This window comes from Monodelphis domestica, chromosome 8 (genome assembly GCF_027887165.1).
Source record: "Monodelphis domestica isolate mMonDom1 chromosome 8, mMonDom1.pri, whole genome shotgun sequence".
Lineage (NCBI taxonomy): Eukaryota > Metazoa > Chordata > Mammalia > Didelphimorphia > Didelphidae > Monodelphis > Monodelphis domestica.
In genome coordinates this window covers 35,424,979-35,448,249 of record NC_077234.1, presented here as the reverse complement: position 1 = coordinate 35,448,249, position 23,271 = coordinate 35,424,979, and the positions used below count along the sequence as shown (strand labels likewise).

At 37.4% G+C, this 23,271-nt stretch overlaps 1 long non-coding RNA gene across 1 annotated transcript in view; it reads right to left on the bottom strand.

Annotated features, from left to right (window-relative positions):
- Window positions 1-1,981: 1,981 nt before the first annotated feature.
- LOC107649775 (uncharacterized) overlaps window positions 1,982-23,271 on the bottom strand; it is a 160,958-nt gene continuing 139,668 nt past the window's right edge. Inside the window, exon 5 of the long non-coding RNA XR_001624000.2 lies at window positions 1,982-2,959. This is a non-coding gene — a long non-coding RNA (uncharacterized LOC107649775). The remainder of the gene's footprint in view (window positions 2,960-23,271) is intronic.

The following is a 23,271-nucleotide window of genomic DNA, read 5'->3' as shown; positions in this document are numbered from 1 at the left end:
GCACAGTTGGTACTAATTGGCAACTTTCTTGCTGATAAGCAGTTCTGAATCACAATTCTGAAATGGATAGGAGCACTTGGGAAATGTCATAAAGGAGCTGGAATCAGATCTAGTTCCTGGGCCAAAATGAGTGCTAGCACTTGAAGCTTTGCTTGCAACTATTTTCACTTTGTTGTCCTTTGAGTTTGTGCATTGGTCTTCCCCACCACTGTAATAGCTTTTTATGGTCATACTATTTTTTTAGTTGTTTGCTCATTTTTCTAGTCTATTTCTTTACTTTGTAGGTGAGGAGGCACTATGCTAAGCGTTAGGGATTTTGCTTCTGTTTTCAAAGCTAATTCTTAGGTTCTGTCAGTTTGGGGTGTTTCCAACGTAGTTGTCCTGGGAAAAGTGTGCTCACTGCTCTCTTTGTCTGTGCTCTGGTCTTTACCCAGGAATTTACTGGGCTTCCCTACAACAACAAATCCTTGTGTTCCTCTTGTCTCTGGAACTTCAAATTTCCCCCCTTTTATCCTATAATCAAAGCCTCAAATAAAAATGGTAGTTAGAACCAAGGGCAACAAGAATTCCCAGAAGAGGTACAGAAAGAGATAAGAGTGGTAGAGGGAAAATTGGAAAGAGAAATGAGAGTAATGTAATAAACCTTTAAGAAGGGAATTAACAGCTTGATTTTTTATAGCATAAAAACCCTGAAAAAAAACAAAACTCCTTTTAAAACATAATTGCCTAATGGTAAAAGAGACATAAAAATTCACTGAACAAAATAATTCTTATAAAAGGAGAATTGACAAGTGGAAAAAGAGATACAAAAGCTCACTAGAGAAAAAAAATTCTTTTAAGAATTGGGCAAATAGAAGCTAATGACTTCATGAGACTTAAAAAAACAATTAAAGTTAAAAGAATGAAAAAATAGAAGAAAATATGAAGTATATCATTCAAAAAAAATAACTGACTTGGAATAATAAAATCAGAGATTATTTAAGAATTATTAGAGTACCTAAAAGCCATGAACAAACAAACAAACAAAAAAGCTTATAGCATATATTTCAAGAAATTAACAGGGAAAACTGCCTTATATCTTAGATTCAGAGTTTAAAATAGAAATAAAAGAATCTGCCAATGATCTCCTGAAAGATATCCCAAAATGAAAACTCCCAAGGATTTTATAATTAAATTATAGTCCCCATGTCAAAAAGAATGTATTGTGAGCAGATAAAAACAATTCTCATGGAGCCTATCAGGATCACAAAAATGTTAAGGGAGCAGGAGCATTCACATATGATATTCTGGAAGGCAAAGGAGCTAGGATTGCAATCAAGAATAAATTACCCAGAAAAGCTGAGTATAATCCTTTCAGGGAGAAATGGATATTTAATGAAATAGAGAACTTCCAAGAATTCCTAATGAAAAGGCCAGAACTTAATAGAAAATCTGACATTCAAACACAATACTCAAGAGAATATTAAGAAAGATTAGGAAAGACTTCATGTAAATAAATCATCTAAGAGGGGAAATCTCCAGGAAGACTTTTTTTACCCTAAATTGCTTCTCTCCTGCCTTGAGTAATGGGTTCTAATTCTTGCAAATTTTAAAAAATTAGACCTGTTAACAGGGAGTATCTCATGAGTTAGTCAGGCAGTCAACAAGCAATTAATTTTAATTGCTTACACTATGCTATAAAGAAAGGGAAAAGCACAAAGAATACCCTCAAGAAGTTCACATTCTAATGACATAATGTAAAGATCCTGTGTGATGGGAGAAATACCCACTCTCTTCCCCTCCCCATGCATCACCTCCAACAAGGGAACATAAGGATTTAGATTATTTCTAGGTTTCATCAATGTAAGCAAAAGAACTCCTATACAAGCACTCAAATTATACACACACACACACACACACACACACACACACACACACACACACACACACATATATATATATATATATATATATATATATATATATATATATATATCTCAGATAAAGGACAGTCTTCATTTCCTCACTCATATAGGATGAGGAAAAAGCTACAAAGAACTCAGAAGAGCCCATTAAGTATGCAACACATTCAAATTTCCTCAAATATGCTTCCTATGGCAGCCCTAGGTAGAAATAACTATCTAGTCAGCCAGTATCATCTCAGCTGTTCTCAGAAGTAGCTAGCAGCTTCCTAGGGAAGTCTCTAAATCACTGGCATCACATCATCAGCACTTTCCTATGAACCTCATTGGGCTTCTTCCCCACCCCTCAAATCAATGTTATATGTCAAAGAACATAAGCTGCTTGTAAGCAGGGACTATTTCACATTGGCCTTTGAATCCACTGCACTTGGTTCATTTTTCTAGCACATTCTAGAATCTTAAACCTGTGAGTTGAGCTGAGATATAATCCACATCCATAATAAGCAAGATCTCTTCTGCTGAGGGAAAAAAATGATCATAGCATAAGGTTGCTACTCTTCACTCTCTGTCACAGTATGTCAAGCTCTGATATTTTTCCCATAGGATGACATCTCCTCCTCCCAAAAGCTTGCTACAGCAAAAGCACAATCACCCTTTAATCAACAACAAAGAATACAACCACTTCAGGTGCTTATCCAAGAATTCAATCATGAGTTGATGATCCAGCATTTAACCAAGGCTTACTTAAAATATTGTTTTTAAAGAGAGACACTAATGGATGTTAGCTATTCCTTCCTCTAGATTTTCTAGGTTCCAGACTCATATTACAGACACATATTAAGATGCACCATTAACCAACCATAATTCCAAAAGATTGAAAATAAGGATGCTACCTACCTCCTGCCAGAGAGGGGATGGACTTAGGATACAAAATGACTTTCTCAAAACAGGATATTCCCGAGTGCTCCAATCCAGCCACATTGAAGAGAGGGAACTTGCTCTCATATACTAGCTGACTCACCTTTTTCTGCCAAGCTGATTTGTTTTTCATTTCATTCCTGGAAACAACAAAATATGATCAAAGGACTACACTCTGCAGTACTTTTTGTTACTAAAAGTCCTACCATTTATTATACAATATAAGAGGGTAAAATAAGCCAACTTCTCTCCACTGAGAATCAAGACACTCAGATTTCCCAGTTGACTTCCGGTCAAGATGGCGGCTTAGAGAAAGCTAAAGTTCAGATCTCCGGAAACCCTTCCCTACCGAACTCAAACTATATGCTCTGAAGGCACCAAAATTCAAAACAAACAACAGCAAAGACCTCCGAAATCCTCCTCCTGGACCTGGACCTGGATCAAAAGGTACGGCCCCCCCAAAAGCCAGAACATGAGATCACTTGGACCTAAGGGGTAGGCAGAAGGAAGGTCCCAAGACCCATCCCCCCAAACCAGAGCTCTGAGTCCAAGGCAGCAGAGGGAACCTCAGAGCCTCAGGGCCAGCTATCCTGAAGGCCACTTCCTGAAAACAACCTGACCCAGTCGAGGGGGCACCCAGACAGCAGGGAAACAGAGAGAGATGGGGGAGTCTGTAACCCCCTGACCAGATCCTTCCATCAGAGTTTCACCAAAGGTCCCTGCCTCAGGGCATACTCAGTCCGAGGTTAATCCTATCAGGAGCCCTCAGGGCTCCAGGAAGCCACGCCCCAACTCAGAGAGCAGGGTCTCTGAAACAACAGTAACCCTCAGGGCTGGCAAAAGGGCCTAGGGAGCCGGCTATTCTGAAGGCCACATCCTGAAAACAACCTGACCCAGTCTTGGGGGCACCCAGACAGCAGGGAAACAGAAAGAGATGGGGGAAGCCTGCAGCCCCCTGGCTAGATCCTTCCATCCCAGTCTCAAGGTCCCTGCCTCAAAGCATACTCAGTTCCACCCAGAGAAAGTTAATCTTATCAGGAGCCCTCGGAGCTCCTGGAAGCCACGGCCCCTCCCTCCTCAGAGTGCTGGCTCTCCTGGGCTTATAAGGTACAGAAACAAACACTCTGAGGAAAGGGCCAAGCCAGGCTCAGAGCGTGGAAGTAAGGCAACAGAGAAGCAGCTGGAGGGAACTGAGGAGGGCAGTAACAGGGAAGCACCAACAATTCCTGGCTTCCCCAGGAAGACAGAACAACAACTGCATAGAATGGACAATCTGCCTAGGGCTAAAACCTCTGAACACCAGACAGAGATAAGAAAAGCTAGTCCTACCCGCTCAGATAGAGATGGCAAACTCCACAGGAGCACAAAAGCCCCCAAATTCCAAGAAAAACAAGAAGAAGGGGGTGACTTTGGAGACATTTTATGGAGCAAAAATACAAAATACAGAGGAGATGGAAGAGGAAACACAAGCAAATGCTCCGAAACCTTCCAAAGGAAATGGAAACTCTCCACAAACCCATGAAGAATTTGAATTGGAAAAGATCAAAAAGATGGAAGCCTTCTGGCAGGAAAAGTGGGAAATAATGCAAAAGAAATTCACACATCTACAAACCCACTTTGACCAAACTGAAAAGGAAAACCAGGCTTTAAAGGTCAGAATTAGGCAACTCAAAGAAAACGAGCAGGTAAAAGAGCAAGAATCAATAAAGCAAAGCCAAAATATCAAGAAATAAGAAGAGAACATAAAATATTTCACTGACAAGGTGACAGACTTGGAAAACAGAGGAAGAAGAGATAATTCAAGAATAATTGGACTTCCAGAAAAGACAGAAATAAACAGCAAACTCGACATCGTAATACAAGATATAATCAAAGAAAATTGCCCAGAGATTCTAGAACAAGGGGGCAATACAGCCACTGACAGAGCTCACAGAACACCCTCTACACTAAATCCCCAAAAGACAACTCCCAGGAATGTAATTGCCAAATTCCAAAGCTTTCAAACAAAAGAAAAATTCCTACAAGAAGCCAGAAAAAGACAATTTAGATATAAAGGAATGCCAATAAGGGTCAAACACAAGACCTTGCAAGTTCCACTCTGAATGATCGTAAGGCATGGAACATGATTTTCAGAAAGGCAAGAGAGCTGGGTCTTCAACCAAGAATCAGCTATCCAGCAAAACTGATTATACACTTCCAAGGGAAAGTATGGGTATTCAACAAAATAGAAGATTTCCAAGTTTTTGCAAAGAAAAGACCAGAGCTCTGTGGAAAGTTTGATATAAAAAAACAAAGAGCATGGAATACCTGAAAAGCTAAATATGATGGAAAGGGAAAAGGAGAAAAATGTTATCTTTTTCTTTTATTCAAACTCTCTCCTATAAGTGCTACATTTATATCAATCTATGTATACTAACATGTGGGGAAAATATAATGTGTAAATAGGGGGAAAAGAAAGACCAAATAGAATAATCTTTCTCACACAAAGATTCACATGGGAAGGGGAGGGGAAGAAAACTCCAATAAGAAGGAGAGGAAGAGAGTTTTTACTTAAACCTTACTCTCAGGGAAATCAACTCTGAGAGGGAAGAACATCCAGATCCATTGGGATCGTGAATTCTATCTTACCCAACAAGGGAAGGGAGAAGGGAAAACCAAGGGGGGAGGGGGGAGGGAACACAAAAAAATGGAGGGAAGAAGAGGGGGGAGGGGGAAACAAAAAGGGAGGGACTAGAAAGGGAAACATATCAAAGGAGTGGACAAGGGGGACTGATTTAAAGTAAATCACTGGATTAAAAGGTAGAGCTGAAGAAGAAAGGTTAGAATTAGGGAAGGATATCAAAATGGCAGGGAGTCCACCAGTGACAGTCATAACTTTGAATGTGAATGTGATGAACTCACCCATAAAACATAGACAAATAGCAGAATGGGTTAGAATCCAAAACCTTACCATATGTTGTCTTCAAGAAACACACATGAGGCAGGTAGACAACCACAAGGTCAGAATTAAAGGATGGAGTAAGACCTTCTGGGCCTCAACTGACAGAAAGAAGACAGGAGTTGCAATCATGACATTTGATAAAGCCAAAGCAAAAATAGACCTGATCAAAAGGGATAGGGAAGGTAATCATATTTTGTTAAAAGGGTCTTTAGATAATGAGGAAATATCACTAATCAACATATATGCACCAAATAATATAGCACCCAAATTTTTAATGGAGAAACTAGGAGAATTGAAGGAAGAAATAGACAGTAAAACCATATTAGTGGGAGACTTAAACCAACCATTATCAAATTTAGATAAATCAAATCAAAAAATAAATAAGAAAGAGGTAAAAGAAGTAAATGAAATCTTAGAAAAATTAGAATTAATAGACATATGGAGAAAAATAAATAGGGATAAAAAGGAATACACCTTCTTCTCAGTACCACATGGCACATTCACAAAGATTGACCATACATTAGGTCACAGAAACATGGCACACAAATGCAGAAAAGCAGAAATAATAAATGCAGCCTTTTCAGATCACAAGGCAATAAAAATAATGATCAGTAATGGTACATGGAAAACCAAATAAAAAACTAATTGGAAATTAAACAATATGATACTCCAAAATTGTTTAGTTAGAGAAGAAATCATAGAAATAATCAATAATTTCACCGAGGAAAATGACAATGGCGAGACATCCTTTCAAACATTTTGGGATGCAGCCAAAGCAGTAATCAGAGGTAAATTCATATCCCTGAGTGCATATATTAACAAACTAGGGAGAGCAGAGATCAATCAAATGGAAATGCAAATAAAAAAACTCAAAAGCAATCAAATTAAAAACCCCCAGCAGAAAACCAAACTAGAAATCCTAAAAATTAAGGGAGAAATTAATAAAATCAAAAGTGATAGAACTATTGATTTAATAAATAAGACAAGAAGCTGGTACTGTGAAAAAACAAACAAAATAGACAAAGTACTGGTCAATCTAATTTAAAAAAGGAAAGAAGAAAAGCAAATTAACAGCATCAAAGACAAAAAGGGGGACATTACCTCCAATGAAGAGGAAATTAAGGCAATCATTAAAATTTACTTTGCCCAATTATATGGCAATAAATACACCAATTTAGGTGATATGGATGAATATATACAAAAATACAAACTGCCTAGATTAAGAGAAGAAAAAATAGAATTCTTAAATAATCCCATATCAGAAAATGAAATCCAATAGGCCATCAAAGAACTCCCTAAGAAAAAATCCCCAGGGCCCGACGGATTCACAATTGAATTCTATCTATCTAAACATTCAGAGAACAGTTAATCCCAATACTATATAAACTATTTGACATAATAAGCAAAGAGGGAGTTCTACCAAATTCCTTTTATGACACAAACATGGTACTGATTCCAAAACCAGGCAGGTCAAAAACGGAGAAAGAAAATTATAGACCAATCTCCCTAATGAATATAGATGCAAAAATCTTAAATAGGATACTAGCAAAAATACTCCAGCAAGTGATCAGAAGAGTCAGCCACCATGATCAAGTAGGATTTATACCAGGGATGCAGGGCTGGTTCAATATTTGGAAAACCATCCACATAATTGACCACATCAACAAACAAACCAACAAGAATCACATGATTATCTCAATAGACGCAGAAAAAGCCTTTGATAAAATACAACACCCATTCCTATTAAAAACACTAGAAAGCATAGGAATAGAAGGGTCGTTCCTAAAAATAATAAACAGTATATATCTAAAACCATCAGCTAATATCATTTGCAATGGGGATAAACTAGATGCATTCCCAATAAGATCAGGAGTGAAACAAGGATGCCCATTATCACCTCTACTATTTGACATTGTACTAGAAACACTAGCAGTAGCAATTAGAGAAGGAAAAGAAATTGAAGGCATCAGAATAGGCAAGGAGGAGACCAAGTTATCACTCTTTGCGGATGACATGATGGTCTACTTAAAGCATCCTAGAAATTCAACCGAAAAGCTAATTGAAATAATCAACAACTTTAGCAAAGTTGCAGGATACAAAATAAACCCACATAAGTCATCAGCTTTTCTATATATCTCCAACACAGCTTAGCAGCAAAAACTAGAAAGAAAAATCCCATTCAAAACCACCTTAGACAAAATAAAATACCTAGGAATCTACCTCCTGAGACAAACACAGGAACTATATGAACACAACTACAAAACACTTTCCACACAACTAAAACTAGACTTGAGCAATTGGAAAAACATTAACTGCTCATGGATAGGATGAGCCAATATAATAAAAATGACCATCCTCCCCAAACTTATTTATCTATTTAGTGCCATACCCATGGAACTCCCAAAAAATGTCTTTATTGATTTAGAAAAAAAAACATAAAAAAGTTCATTTGGAATAACAAAAGATCAAGGATATCCAGGGAAATAATGAAAAAAAAATGCAAAAGAAGGTGACCTTGCAGTCCCAGACCTTAAACTATATTACAAAGCAGCAGTCATCAAAACAATTTGGTACTAGATAAGAGACAGAAAGGAGGATCAGTGGAATAGACTAGGGGCAAGAGACCTCAGCAAGACAGTATACGATAAACCCAAAGATCCCAGGTTTTGGGACAAAAATCCACTATTCGATAAAAACTGCTAGGAAAATTGGAAGACAGTGTGGGAGAGATTAGGAATTGATCAACACCTCACACCCTACACCAAGATAAATTCAAAATGGGTGAATGACTTAAACATAAAGAAGGAAACCATAAGTAAATTGGGTAAACACTGAATAGTATACATGTCAGGCCTTTGGGAAGGGAAAGACTTTAAAACCAAGAAAGACATAGAAAGAGCCACAAAATGTAAAATAAATAACTTTGACTACATCAAACTAAAAAGCTTTTGTACAAACAAAGCCAATGTAACTAAAATCAGAAGGGAAACAACAAATTGGGAAAAAATCTTCATAAAAACCTCTGACAAAGGTTTAATTACTCATATTTATAAAGAGCTAAATCAATTGTACAAAAATCCAAGCCATTCTCCAATTTACAAATGGGCAAGGGACATGGATAGGCAGTTTTCAGATAAAGAAATCAAAACTATTAATAAGCACATGAAGAAGTGTTCTAAATCTCTTATAATCAGAGAGATGCAAATCAAAACAACTCTGAGGTATCACCTCACACCTAGCAGATTGGCTAACATTATAGCAAAGGAAAGTAATGAATGCTGGAGGGGATGTGGCAAAGTAGGGACATTAATTCATTGCTGGTGGAGTTGTGAATTGATCCAACCATTCTGGAGGGCAATTTGGAACTATGCCCAAAGGACGATAAAAGAATATCTACCCTTTGATCCAGCCATAGCACTGCTGGGTCTGTACCCCAAAGAGATAATGGACAAAAAGACTTGTACAAAAATATTCATAGCTGCGCTCTTTGTGGTGGCCAAAAACTGGAAAACGACGGGATGCCCATCAATTGGGGAATGGCTGAATAAATTGTGGTATATGTTGGTGATGGAATACTATTGTGCTAAAAGGAATAATAAAGTGGAGGAGTTCCATAGAGCCTGGAACAACCTCCAGGAAGTGATGCAGAGCGAGAGGAGCAGAGCCAGGAGAACATTGTACACAGAGACTAATACACTGTGGTATAATCGAACGTAATGGACTTCTCCATTAGTGGCGGTGTAATGTCCCTGAACAATCTGCAGGGATCTAGGAGAAAAAACACTATTCATAAGCAGAGGACAAACTGTGGGAGTAGAAACACAGAGGAGAAGCAACTGCCCAACTACAGCGGTTGAGGGGACATGACAGAGGAGAGACTCTAAATGAACATTCTAATTCAATTACTAACAACATGACAATGGCTTCGAATCAAGAACACATGTGATACCCAATGGAATCACGTGTCAGCTATGGGGGGGGTGGGGGGGAGGAAAAGAAAATGATCTTTGTCTTTAATGAATAATGCTTGGAAATGATCAAATAAAATATTATTAAAAAAAAAACAGGATATTCCCAAGTATAAAACCTAATGTCTTTGCCTTAGGTACTGTTATTTGAGAAAACTCCTAGACTTTGATGACAGGTAAAAGATCTTATCCCCAGATGGACTTTTCTGTTGTCTTTTCTTACACAATGAGAACTATATAATCCAATGCATTTCCCCTTTTCTGATTTACTTCCAAGAAATGTAGAGCTCAATTCAGTGTTCTATTGCAGGAATAAGCTTATCCCAGATACATGGTAAAAACTCTCTTTTTGGTCTCTTTAGTTTTGTGTGTATGTGTGTGTGTGTATCTATGTGTGTGTATAATGTCCAGTTTTATACTGTGTTTAATTTTTTTAAGCTGTCAAATCTTTTCTCAATGTAACGGGGTAGAAATATGAAATTCATTAATTACCAAGTTCATCCCAGAATGGAATTGTGGATTTTATTGGACGTTATCTGAAAGTACTTTGAAACATTCCATTTGCTCCTGTAACCTATTTGTTGTTGTTCTTGGAGCAGAAAAAGGGAGGAATGGGATATGTGTAATGAAAAATACTAAGTTCTACCATCAATTTTTGCTGATTTGTAATTGTGAATTGCAAGAAAGAGACAGAGACTTGAAGAGTTGCATGGTAGATTAGATTTCGAGTCAAGAAGACCTAGGTTGAAATTTGGCCTCAGGCATATACCAGCTATGTAATCTTAGTAATGCCACTTAAAATTTGTTTGCCTTCATTTTCTCATCTGTAAAATGGGGATGGTATTACCTACCTCCCAGTGTTGTTGTGAGGATGAAATGAGATAATAATTATAAAGTACTTAACACAGTACTGGGCACATAGTAAGCACTATGTGTTATCTTTATCATCATTATCATTATCATTTTGTTTCTGACATTCACCAGTTGTGTGACCATGAGAAAGTCATTTAACTTACCAGTCTCAATATCCTCATCTGTATAATGAAGGGCTTAGGCTCTAAGTTCCTTTCTAGATAGACATTTAGAATCCCATGAACTAGAAAAGCTTCCTGTAGGAGGTGACCCCCTGAGAAGAACCAAGGAAAACAGGTAAGGATTTGGGAAGGGTAAATGAGGGGATTAAGTTCACTCCAGAGATTTGTTGTGTGCAGAAGTCAGAGGTTGAATGTTGTGCAACAGGTAACTGCAAAGATGCCACTTCGGAAACAACTTAAAAGATGGGAAGAGAAATATAGTTCGAAGTGAATCTGGAAATGTTGATAGGAACTATGTTTTGTTAGACTTTAAATGCCCAAATGGAGAGGTAGACATTGTCAAGAAGACAAGAGGGAGCCACCAAAAATTCTTGAGGAATGGAGTGACATGGTCAGATCATGAATGGTTATTTTGGCATCAGAATGCAGCAGGGACTAGGGACAGGAGAGACTAGAAACCATGATTTAAACTACTTATGGACATGTCTGCTACCTCAGATCCTAGAATATCATCACCTAAAAGTTATCAAGGACAAAACAAAGGAAAGAGATTTCTCTTTTTGACATTTCAAGATGATAAAAAAGGAAGATATGTTTGCAGTTTAGCTCCATGTTATTCAGAGCCTATTAAGAAAGATTAATAATGGCACTTGGTTTAATGCAATTTAGTTGATATTTTCAGGAATCCTTTGGTTAAGCTCCAAAAGATAATTTATTTTAAAGGGGAAAAAACATACAACAACAATAAAGAAAAATAACCCTCACCTCAAAGACACAGAGAATGACAAAAAGATAGTGGCAAAAATCATGTTTAAAACCTATGGAAACACATTTTATTCTCTAACAAAGGAAAAAATATAATTATACTCCATTTGCTAAAGCACTTTACAGATTATCATGTTCCTCCCCTACAACCACCCAGGCAGGTAAGAAATGAAGATTATGATTCCAGGACTCACAACAATGGAATCCCTTCCTCATTTGGGTTGTTACTTCAGGGGTCATAAATTTAGAGCTGGACCAGACCTGAGAGACCATCTATTCCAGTCCCCTCCACCACCTGTCCCCTCAAATAACAGAGGGAGCTAACAGGGGTTCAATGAGTTATCCAATATCACACAAGTAGAAAACTGCAGAGATAAAATTTGAACTCGGGCTGTGTGGCATTTCTGCCACTATTACCAGCAGGGTCAGTTGAGATAATATGCCACACTAGTCAGTGTCATGGAAATAACCATTGATATTATCTCTTTTTTATTTTTTTCATGCTTAATTTTGTATATTTTTCCAGTTTACATGTAGATAAAATTTCAATAATCAACTTAAGACATTTTGTGTTCCATGTTCTCTCCCTCCCTTTCTGAGATGGCAGAAAAATATAGGTTATACAGGTGGTATCATGTCATGCAGAATTCCATGTTGTGAAAGAAGACACATATCATTTATACTAGAGAAAAATTCCTAGAGGAAATAAAGTGAAGAATGTCATGCCTCAATCTGCAATAAGACTGTCACTTCCTTCTATGATGATAGATAGCTATTAATTATCCCTATTTTACCAAGAGGAAAATAAAGGTTCAGAAGAGTTATACAGATTGCCAGAAGTTCCCATAGCTGTGAAATTTAAGAACCGAGACTTACTTTCAAGAAACTTACAGTCCATGTCCAGTGTTGTTACTATAAAAATCTGTATAATTAGATAGAGTTGGAATGTGCATATTTTACATATTCTAAATGTCACATGATATGGTATATGGTATATCACATACAATATAGGGCATAGATTGAGACCCTCTGCCTAGGTTAGCCCACCAGGATGTGGCCACTACATATGCTACATCTTCTTGGAGCCTCAAGCAACAGTGGAGTGTCATGTGGACACCAAAGGTGGATTCGGAGCCCTGTAAAGGGCTCAACAAGCCCTCCTGCTAGCGATGCTAGTCCTCCTTGAACACTTCAAACACCTCAAAGCTACCAGTGAGTTAGGAGGATGCTTACCCCAAGCATGTGAAGATTTCCCTAGCAGAGTGGAAGGATGAGAAGAATTTGTTCCAAAGTCCATGAAGGTGGCTGAAGCTGGTGCTGGGAAGGAGTGAGAGTTCAGAAATCCAAGATTCCACGATCACTCGCTACACCCAGGGGCATCGCCAGTTATCCTGACTCTTTTCTTGCCATTGGACTTCAGTGCCTTTGGAAGAGAGAGGGAGCCTGGGAAACTGCCTTACTTCAACAGGATTCACATACAAGGCAAATTAACACCCCTGATGCCATTGGTCCTCTCCAAAAATGACAACAGCATATATACACCTATATATGGAAATACATATATATGCAAATTCAAATCTCTATATGTATATTTCCATATGGGTCTATCTACATATTTGCATATATACATCTGATTATATGCATATATACACGAGTGCTTCTATATGTAACTATAGATGTGTATGATTGAAAATCTGTTACCCTAAAAAAATAACTACATATCCCAAGAGCCCACTGACTTCCTGTCATTACATACTTCCTGTAGACAGAGGATAAAGGGTGTGGGTTTTGGAGGCTCCCTCTCTCTGATGTAGAATCAGCAGTGATGGTGGTGAGTGGGGATGGCTAAAAATGGCTAACCAGCCATGGAAATGTGGTCTTTATTTTGTATCTTATTTATTCCTTGATTTGTAATGATCATTAATAAATCTCTTAAAATATAATCTCCTTCATGCACAAGTGTTTTTGTGCACACTCATCTATATCACAGATGAAAGCGCACAAAGACAATCGTCATCCTCGGTTACCGAGAGACTACTACTATATTTATATATATATATATATATATATATACATATATATATGTGTGTGTGTGTGTGTGTATATAATATTATTATTGAGATTTAATTTTAACTTCTATAGATGTGAACATATGTGGTGATTTTATTGATCTAGGGAACCTTCAGTAATAAAAATACCTCTACCAATGCAAAGCAGCCCCTGCCATTATTAGAGAAAGATCTATATGAATCTCCTACATACAAGTGAGAAAATTGGGAAGACCATATGTTTCAGTGAGGTATCAAATTATGACCCTGGACATCCCTTCCAGCTTTAAATCGGAGGCAGTGCTGTATGCTTATTCCTTAGTTCTGTCCTTAAGCAGGCTAGATGATGACTGACTGAGACTATTGTGATGGTAGCTCAAGCAGATACTGTGTTAAAGCACATAAAACTCTGTTGTCAGATTTTTAGAGATGTCTTTCAGAGGTATTTACCCACCCACTCCCAATCTGTACTCTGCTGATTTCTCATATTTGTTTCTCTGGGTTGATGTTAATTTTCTAGTGGAGGGAAGGAATAAGAAGGGAATAAATCATATGTGTGAATGAAATAGCCTCAGTTATCTATACTTTTTCATGGGTCCAGATAGCAAACTCTTAGCCAACACTTAAAATATTCATAGGTTGGGACAGGTATGGTTTGAGCTAGGGAGCAAGAAAAGGTAACCAGTACTGTAGAATGGAAAGAACATTGGATTTGGAGACAGAAAATGTAGGTTCAAATAACTCCTCTATCCTTTATGACTTAAATTCACTGGTCCTCAGGTTCTTCACCTGGAAAATGAGAGTGTAGGACTTGACAGTCTCTAAAATCCTTTTTAGCTCTCAAACTATGAACCCATGACCTCAAGATCTGAAATTACTAAAGTACTCATGGCAGGTATGGGGCTCTGCAGATAGGAATATTTTGCAAGTGGGACATTTAAAAACTAACAAAGTTGATGCACAGAAGTCTTGGGTCAGTAATGCCAAGGAATTCCCAAAACTCTGATTCAGATTTTCTTCATGCTCTTGGCAAATTCACAATGGTTAGCATACTGGATTGTGAATAGAAAGATATAGGTTTAAATTCCATTATAGTCTCAGTTGATTTGTATAAAATGGGATAATGATACCTTGAGTTTCTGACTTCCCAGAGTTGTATGGATTATGTGAGTTCAGTCACATTACCATGTTTAAAGTGCTATGTAAATAATATTCATTTTGAGGATGACTGGAGAGCTCCCAACATAGGTGCATAAACCATCTATCAAGAAAGATTCATTTGACAGTACTTAATTTTAAGTTATCTGAAAATAATTCCAACTTAACACATTGTCAAAGAACCCAATAATAACATTAATAATAATACTATAATAGCAATAAGTCAGTATTTTGTTTACTAGAAGATTTCAAAAATAATTCACATGTAAGAGATCATTTGCTGTTCATAAGAACCCTGTGAGGTATTATTATGGCCAAGTTATTGTGGAGGAAGCTTAGTTCTCATAGAGGTTAAGTAACTTATCCATAGGCATGCTTCTAATAAGCATTAGAGTTAGATTTTAATCCAGGTCTTCCTGACTTTGGGATCCTACACAAGGCAACTCTATATAGCATCTTCTAAAATCTACCAACTTAACAAATTACCTAGTTGGTAAAAACTCACAAAAATAGAATCTTATTTTATGATCAAGTTTTTTAATAGATATTCTTTTTTTAAACCTTACCTTCCATTTTAGAATGATTACAGTGCAATGGTTCCAAGGTTGAAGGGTTAGGCAATGGGTGTTAAGTGACTTGCCCAAGGTCACACAGGTAGAAAGTGTTGGAATCCAAATTTGAACCCAGGACCTCCCATCTCTAGCTCTCAATCCCATGAGCCACCAAGCTGCAACCTGACAGAAAGAGAGAGAGGGGGGGGGGGGAGGGAGGGAGGGAAGGTGGGAGGGAGGAAAGAAGGAAGGAAGGAAGGAAGAAAGGAAGGAAGGAAGGAAGAGATTCTCCAGAACTAATAGAACAAGGCGGAAAGCATCAGTGTTCACAGATTTTCACTGACTTTCCACCATGCTCAGAATTCTTTTGTTTCTCATCATTGCCTCCTTACTTTCCTGGCTTCCTTAAGGTCTAGCTGAAGTTCCACCTTCTGTGGGAAGCCTTTTCTGATCCCCATTAATGCTAGGGCCTTCCCTCCAAGATGACCTCCAATTTATCTTATATGCATCTTGTTTATACATAGTTGTTTGCACATTGTCTCTCCAATTAGACTTCAAGTCAGAAAAAATTCTGCTCTTCTTGAGAGCAAAGATTGTTTTTTGCCATTTGTTGAATCCCTAGCTTAACACGGTGCCTGACATATAGTGGATCTTATTAAACACAATGATTTGACTTAGATTGCTGAACATGAAAATAAGCCATAAAAATGGTTCATCTGCACTAAAATGGAACTGTTACAGGTGTGGCCAGGGGACAGTGATAGATGTAGAAATTAAAACAAAGATGGAAGTTCTAAATCACCTTTAAAGTATGACAAAGAAGAAACAAGAAAATAATGTATATGTGAGGCAAGAACAATAGATAATGGAATCATTAACATTTTTAGCAAAAGAAGAAAATTTAGAGATTGTCAAGTTCAACCTTCATTTAACTTATTTCTTAAATAATTGAATCCTGATTTCCTCTCATAGAAAGCCTTCCTCCATTCCCACAATTATCACAGCCCTGGTCTTCTAATTATATTATTCTTATTTATCTGTTTACAAGTTGAGGACACCAGTAGAATATAAGCTCCTTGAGGGCAGAGACTGGTTTTGTTTTTGTTTGCTTTGTCTTGGTATTCCCAAAGCCTAGCACACACAGTCAGCACTTAATAAATGCTTCTTGGATAGAATTGGATCCAACTGAATTCTAAGCTCAATAACAACTCTGATAAAAAAGAAACAAACTAAAAATGAAATTGTCATGAATAAAGATATAAATTCTAATTGATTTTCTCCTCAGTTGTTAATGCTTCCCCTTTACAACTGCCTATCCTGCAACAATCTTATGTGTAACAGTTATCTACATGCTTTCTCCACCATTGGAGTAGATGTTCCCTGAGGGAGCACCTGTTTGGGTTTTGCTTTTGCTTTTGTCTTTCTTTGTATCAAAAATGCTTAGTGCATGCCTGGCATGTAATAAGTACTTAATCAATGATTATGTTACCTGCCTGGTTCTAATGAAAGTTTTTTTTTTAATTCCAAGAAAATAATAATTATAGTATTTTCTATATGTTAGCAACCCTGTCTGATCTCCCTCTGTACTTGCATGATGCTGTTGCTATTATTTGTACATAAAATCATTGTCAGTGTTTATGCTGTTTTTATTCTGCTTGCTTTTCTCTGAATCACTTCTTGTAAGTCTGGCCATATTTCTTGGTATTCTTCATATCTGTCATTTTTATGGTGCCATAATATTCCATTATATTGATACGCCACAATTTATTTAGCCTTTGCCCAATGATTAGACATATGGGCTGCTTCCAGTTTTTTGCTGTAACAAATGAGGCTGCAATGGCTATTTTTGTACAAATTGGCCCATTTTCCCATCCCACAACACTGTAGGGCTATAAGTCCTACTAGTGGGGTTACTGAATCAAAAGACAAGATCAGTCTTAAGCTCTAATTGACTATCATTTTTGATGCCATCAACTGTATTGACTTAGGATTCCACCAACACCACAATAGAATACATTTCCCCCCTCCATGCTACCGACAAGAGTTTCTTTCATTTTGAACTATTTTTGCCATTACACTGGTGTTACATCCCAAAGTCATTTCCATTTGTATTTGTCAGCTAGATAGTTGGAATAATGTTAAGGAATTACTGTTACTATAATAATAATAATAATAGCAACAATAATAATGGCTAACATTTATATAAAGCTTTAATATTTTCCCAGCACTTTACAAATACTATCTCATTTGATCTTCACAACAAGCCTGTGAGACAAGTGCTAGAATTGTCCCCATTTTACGGTTAATGTGTTAAGTGACTTGCCTGAGGCCAAAGGAGGTTAAATGACTTACCCAGGGTCACAGAGCTAATAATTATCTGAGACAGTGTTTGAGTTCAGGTATTCAAGACTGCAAGACCAGAACTCCATATATCCTTCATAGATAAGGAAAGTGAAATCCAGGGATTTGATTGAGATGGTGGAGACAGTTAGTAGCAGACCTCAGGAAAGTCACTTTCTAGAGAGAAAACAAATAACAAAATACCCTTTTATACTGGATACTTTATTATAAACAAATTAATAAAGGGATGAATCAAAATCATTGACTTGAGAATCACAGAGTAATAGAATTTGAGAACTTTGACAGACTCAGTCCACCTCATCCATGGAAGAAATCCCCATTATAACACCCCCTATTACTAGCCATCTAGATGCTGGCTGAAGATATCCAAAGGGAAACATTATCCAATCTCCAGATAGCCCATTCCACTTTAGCCAGTTCCAACCAGTACAAGATTTTTGCTGACACTGAATTAAAATTTATCTCTATCACTTTCCCCCCATTGCTCCTGATTCTTCCTCCAGAGTCATAAATACCTCTTTTGTCTCTCCTTGTCATGACAGCCTTTCATATACTTAAAGATGGCCATCATGCCCCCAACATCCAAGTCTTCTCTTCTCCATAAATATTCCCATTTATTTCACCTGATCCTCAAACTACTTGAACATTCTAGATATGTTCAACAATTGTGTACTATTTGAACTAACTACCCTTCCCCACTGTCACTGTTCAGAAATAGAGTTTAGTGCAAAGATGGAAGAGGCAAGAAATATAGCTTTCTGTGAAGAGTATTTGATTTCAGCGTTTTAATTATTACAAACCAAGGAGCTAATAGACATCATCATCAATTCTGCAAATTCGAACATACCTGGTCCATAATTAACAAAGACAACTAAAAACAAATTCAGTGAGACCATCGTCTAATATACACACACAAAATCAGCTAAAATTAGCTCATGTTTTCAACATCATTCCCTGATGAACTAAAAATACCATTTACCTTCGGTGTCCTTCACAGCCTGGGGAAATGAAAGAAAGCATTATTTAGAGAAATTGTAGAGGGAAGGATATCAAAAAGGAATGTCTAAATAAGTTTGGGCTACCTTGAAAAAGTAATGAAACTCTGGCATTTCCTCTTTGTATATGGTCAAAAAATAAAAATACCCAACCACCCCATCAAAACGGTTTAGAGAAATAATGTCTACAGACTGATGCCAGAACCCAATTCATTTCTCATCAACATTTTATCAGTGTAGATGATCAGCTTAAGAAAATTTTATTTCAATTGGTAAAATAGAGTTGAAAAGTGTTCCCAAATAATGTTAGAACACTGCAACACTCATTTCACTGGAGAGGCGTTGGGCATTGTTCACATTGATTTAGCATTCAAAGATTCTGATTCCAGGACTGATGAGTTGGAAAATAACTGTATTGATGAGATGATACTTCATCTTCAATGGATCTTTATTTCATTGGCTTGGTTACTGGCTTTACCCTGTCTTGATTGCAATATCCCTAATTATGTTGTCCTAAATGATGACCAGAAATCTTCACCAGTTAGTGACCATCTTTTAGAGAATTAAGAGAGTCTCACTACTCCAAGCTGGGTTAGTCATGCAATGTCAGACTCCTGGCCCATCACTGGGTCACACTCAAAGCCTCTCCAGCTTGTTAGAACCTTCCAGAGTTCATAATCCACTGACTTGAGTTACAAGCAACAAATTATTTCTATGTCAGAGGGAAGCACCAGAGTAGCACTTTAGAGGAGGAAGAAGGAGGAGAAAGAGGAAGAGTAGAAGAAGGAGGCAATACATGTATACATGTTAAGACCATAAGTTTAGAGCTCAATGCTACTTATATGCCAACCCTCCTATAGAGGAGAAAACTGAGGCACAAAGTAATAAGGTGATTTACCCAGCATCAGTAAGTGGTAGAATTGGAATTTGATTTTAAATTCAGTGTTTTTCCACTCTACTTTGTTCAAAAGACAATTGTAATTAATTTGGATATGGGGAAACCAAGTGTATATTTTCATTTGTTCCTCAGCACCAGCAAATTGTAAAGACAGAAGTTATGCTATTGTTTTGTGCTCATTCATTCCCCTTTATATAATAGTAGTATTTGTATAGCTCTTTCAGACTTGCAAAGTACTTTATGTGTGTTAAGCTATCGATCTTTACAACATCTCTGTGAAGTAAATAGTGTTATTACTCTCATTTTGCAAATGAGGAAACTAAGGCTGAGAGATCAGGTGACTTGACCATCTAGTTATATTAATATTAAGTGTCTGAGGGAGGATTTAAATTCGGATCTTTGTGACTCCAAGTTCAGTGATCTATCCATTGTGTCACCACCTGTATATCAAGGTGAAAGTATGAATTAATGTCATCCATCAACCAGCCCATCATTTAGTTGGTTCTTGCCTCAGGATCTTGCTTATTCAGGATGATATCCTTAAATGCTGTTAGTATATCAAAGTCATACTTTAATTGACTTAAAAGTTGGTATATGATACTTCTATTTATTCTTCTATTTCCATTTCTAATTTTCATATTTTGTTTTTTATTTCTGAGAGTTCCTGATGAGTGTCAAAACATCAAGATACTGAAGAACTGGGCAGTAAATTGGTACCCGGGATGTAATGGCATGCCTGATTCCCCATTGACCCACCAGGACTGCCATTTGTACCAGAAGAGAACCTTCCCAAGATTCTTCTCTGTAGGTGCAATTGAAGAAGAGAGGAATTGATTAAAAGTTCTCAAGGGGACTAAGGTTCCAGGAAGGAAATAGATTATTGGCACATGGCAAAAGATCGTAACAAGGTCATCCTTTTAGAGCTAATAGGATTCTTCAAAAATGCTTAGTCCACTTTTGGACTAAATGGCCCTTTTACCAGGATGAAATCTGGTATGTATTCCAGCTGTCTCAACCAAAGCTCACACAGTCATAACCTAGTGTGATACTTCTTCACTTAAGATTATAGATACAATGGAGATAGAGACAAAAGCAGCTGGGCAGCAGGCCATTTAAAAAGTGAAGAAAATGAAGCCTAGATGAGTAAAGAATGTGATAATCAGAGTGAAAACTAACTCCTCTGACTCCTAATCCGGAAGTATATCTATTGTCCAAGTGACAGAAGTAAAATTTGAACCCAGATCTTCTCTGCAAACCAAGTGGTACTCTATGGAGTCCTCCACATAAGAACTGAAAAAGGCAGTGGAGGAAGGGTGAGGGCTTGTGGTGAACTGAGTTACTTTGCCAGAGAAAATGAAGTATGGAAAGCAATAGGGGATTCTGGCAGCAGGTGGTGGCATTTGCCTGACACCTTTCCCCCTGTCTTATCATTTGAACGTGTGGGTGGGTGTTCACAGGTGTTTGTCTCACTCAGAGTTTGTGACTTGATTGCTCCCACACAACATCTCCCAGAGCCCAGCAAGAACAAGCAATGCAGGAAAGCTCCGAGATCAGTTGTAGTTTGGGCCTTTTTCCCTAAATCATCTCTAAATGAAAGATTTTTATGGCATCCTGAGCCCAAGGAAATGAAGCTGGAGGGAAGGATTGGATCATCAGCCAATAAGGACATTAGCCATTCTGATCAACTAAAAGGCAAATCACTCTGGGAAAATGTGTATCAATGGGGGTACCATCTACTCCTCTGTGCATTTACATATTTAGATAATAACTTACCTCTCCACAGAACGTAACAATTTACAAAATACTTAAACTTATACACATGTGCATATGTGCATATATGTATATGTGTTTGCCTATGCACATGCATCCTGGTATTGTCCTACATATACACTTGGTACCGACTTGTAAGGAACCAGATTGACCCAGAAGAGAAGCAGACAGAAAGGCAACCAAAAGGAAGGACAGAAATAGATCTATAAATTACATCAGCACAGGAAGGGGAACTTTGTGGGGTGAATGCTTTGTAGAAACAGCTTTAATAAGAGCCCATTTTCCCCAGGGACCAAGGTGGTACAACAAAGATCCTTCTTTTCAAACTTGGTTGCCCTCTTTAGGTTCTTCATGTCCAGACATGCCCTTTTGGGTACTGTCTTCCCTGCTTAGATTAGAAGCTCCTTGGGGGCAGCTACTTTATTTCTTTTTCATATTTGTATACCCAAAGCTTCTGTTACCCCTTAACAAATGTTTACTGATTGATCCTAGGTATTGGGGAGAAGTGTTTGTTCTTTTATAGAAGAAGAAGGAAGAGGAAGAGGAAGAGGTAGATAAGGAAGAAGAGGCAGAAGAAGAAGAGGAAGAAGGAAGAAGGGGAAGAGAAAGAAGAAGAAGAAAAGGAAGAAGGAAGAAGGGGAAGAGGAAGAGGAAGAAGAAGAACAACAACAACAAGAAAAGAATCATCCCACATCTAGTTAGTGTTTAAGATCAGTTTTAAATTTAGACCTTTCCAACTCCAGGTCCAGTGCTCTCTCCAGTGAACTACTTAAATGTCTCTAAGTGATAATGGAGTATTTATCACTACCAAGTTTAATCTAGAGTTACAAAGAAGTAAAGAAGCCCAACTCTCCTCTCCGTTTTATAGATTTAGATTTGGCCCAACCCTACTCCCCATTTTATAGATAGATAAACCGAGATCCAAAGGGGTTAAGTGAGTTGTCCAAGGTCATATAGGTAATAAAAAAGCAGAGGGACTCTAACTCAGGTCCCATGGCTCCCAGTTCAATGCCCTACCCACTGTGACATGAATTCAGTCCTAGCAATATGAGCAAGCATAGAAATATATCTAGAGATTCTGGTGTTTAAGGCAAATTTGATGGAATGAAGAATTATGGTTGGGAAGAAAATGTCTTATTAAAAATAAATGAACTAGATAAAGCAGGGCAGAGTGACATTTTCTCATAAGAAACTAAACTTCCATGAGGAAATCCAGAAACCAAGGTAGAGGGCATTTGCAATGAAGATAACAGAGTCAGAAAGGAAACTGATATTGTTATCACAATATACAACAAACTGCCTGAAAAAAAAAACAACTAAATGAAAGATTTGGGAAATATAACAAGCATGCCACAGGGGAATGATAGAGTAGTGCTTGAGAACTTCAATTAACCAAACCTCTCCCTCTCTCTGTCTCTCTCTCTGTCTCTCTGTCTCTCTCTGTCTGTCTGTCTCTCTCTCTGTCTCTCTCTCTCGCTCTTGCTCTCGCTCTCGCTCTCAATCTCTCTCAACTAATATGTCAATTTATTTTAATAATAAATTCATCCTTCAAAAGATAAAATCAATGAAGGAAATTTTCACTCTATAATTAATTATCAACAATAACAAGAAGTGATTCCTTGGTAGAAATAATAGTAAACTCAGAGAAAAAAGTAACTATATTAACTTAATGTTTGTGATAGAGAGGAGGAAAATGAGGCATAAAATGGCATATCATGTATTTGGATTTAGATGTCTATAGACCAGAATTCAAAGATTTTAGGCAAAAAGTAGACTGGATTTCCTTGGGTCTTAATTCCATCAAGGAAGTTATAAGGGAGGGATGGAAATCTCTCAAGAATGGAATTCTGCAAACAGAGAGAAACACAATGAGGAAAATGGAGAGTCATTTAAGGAAATGAATAAGAATATGCAGCAAATAAATCAACCAAAACAAAATTTTTAAGAGACATTTACACAAGAT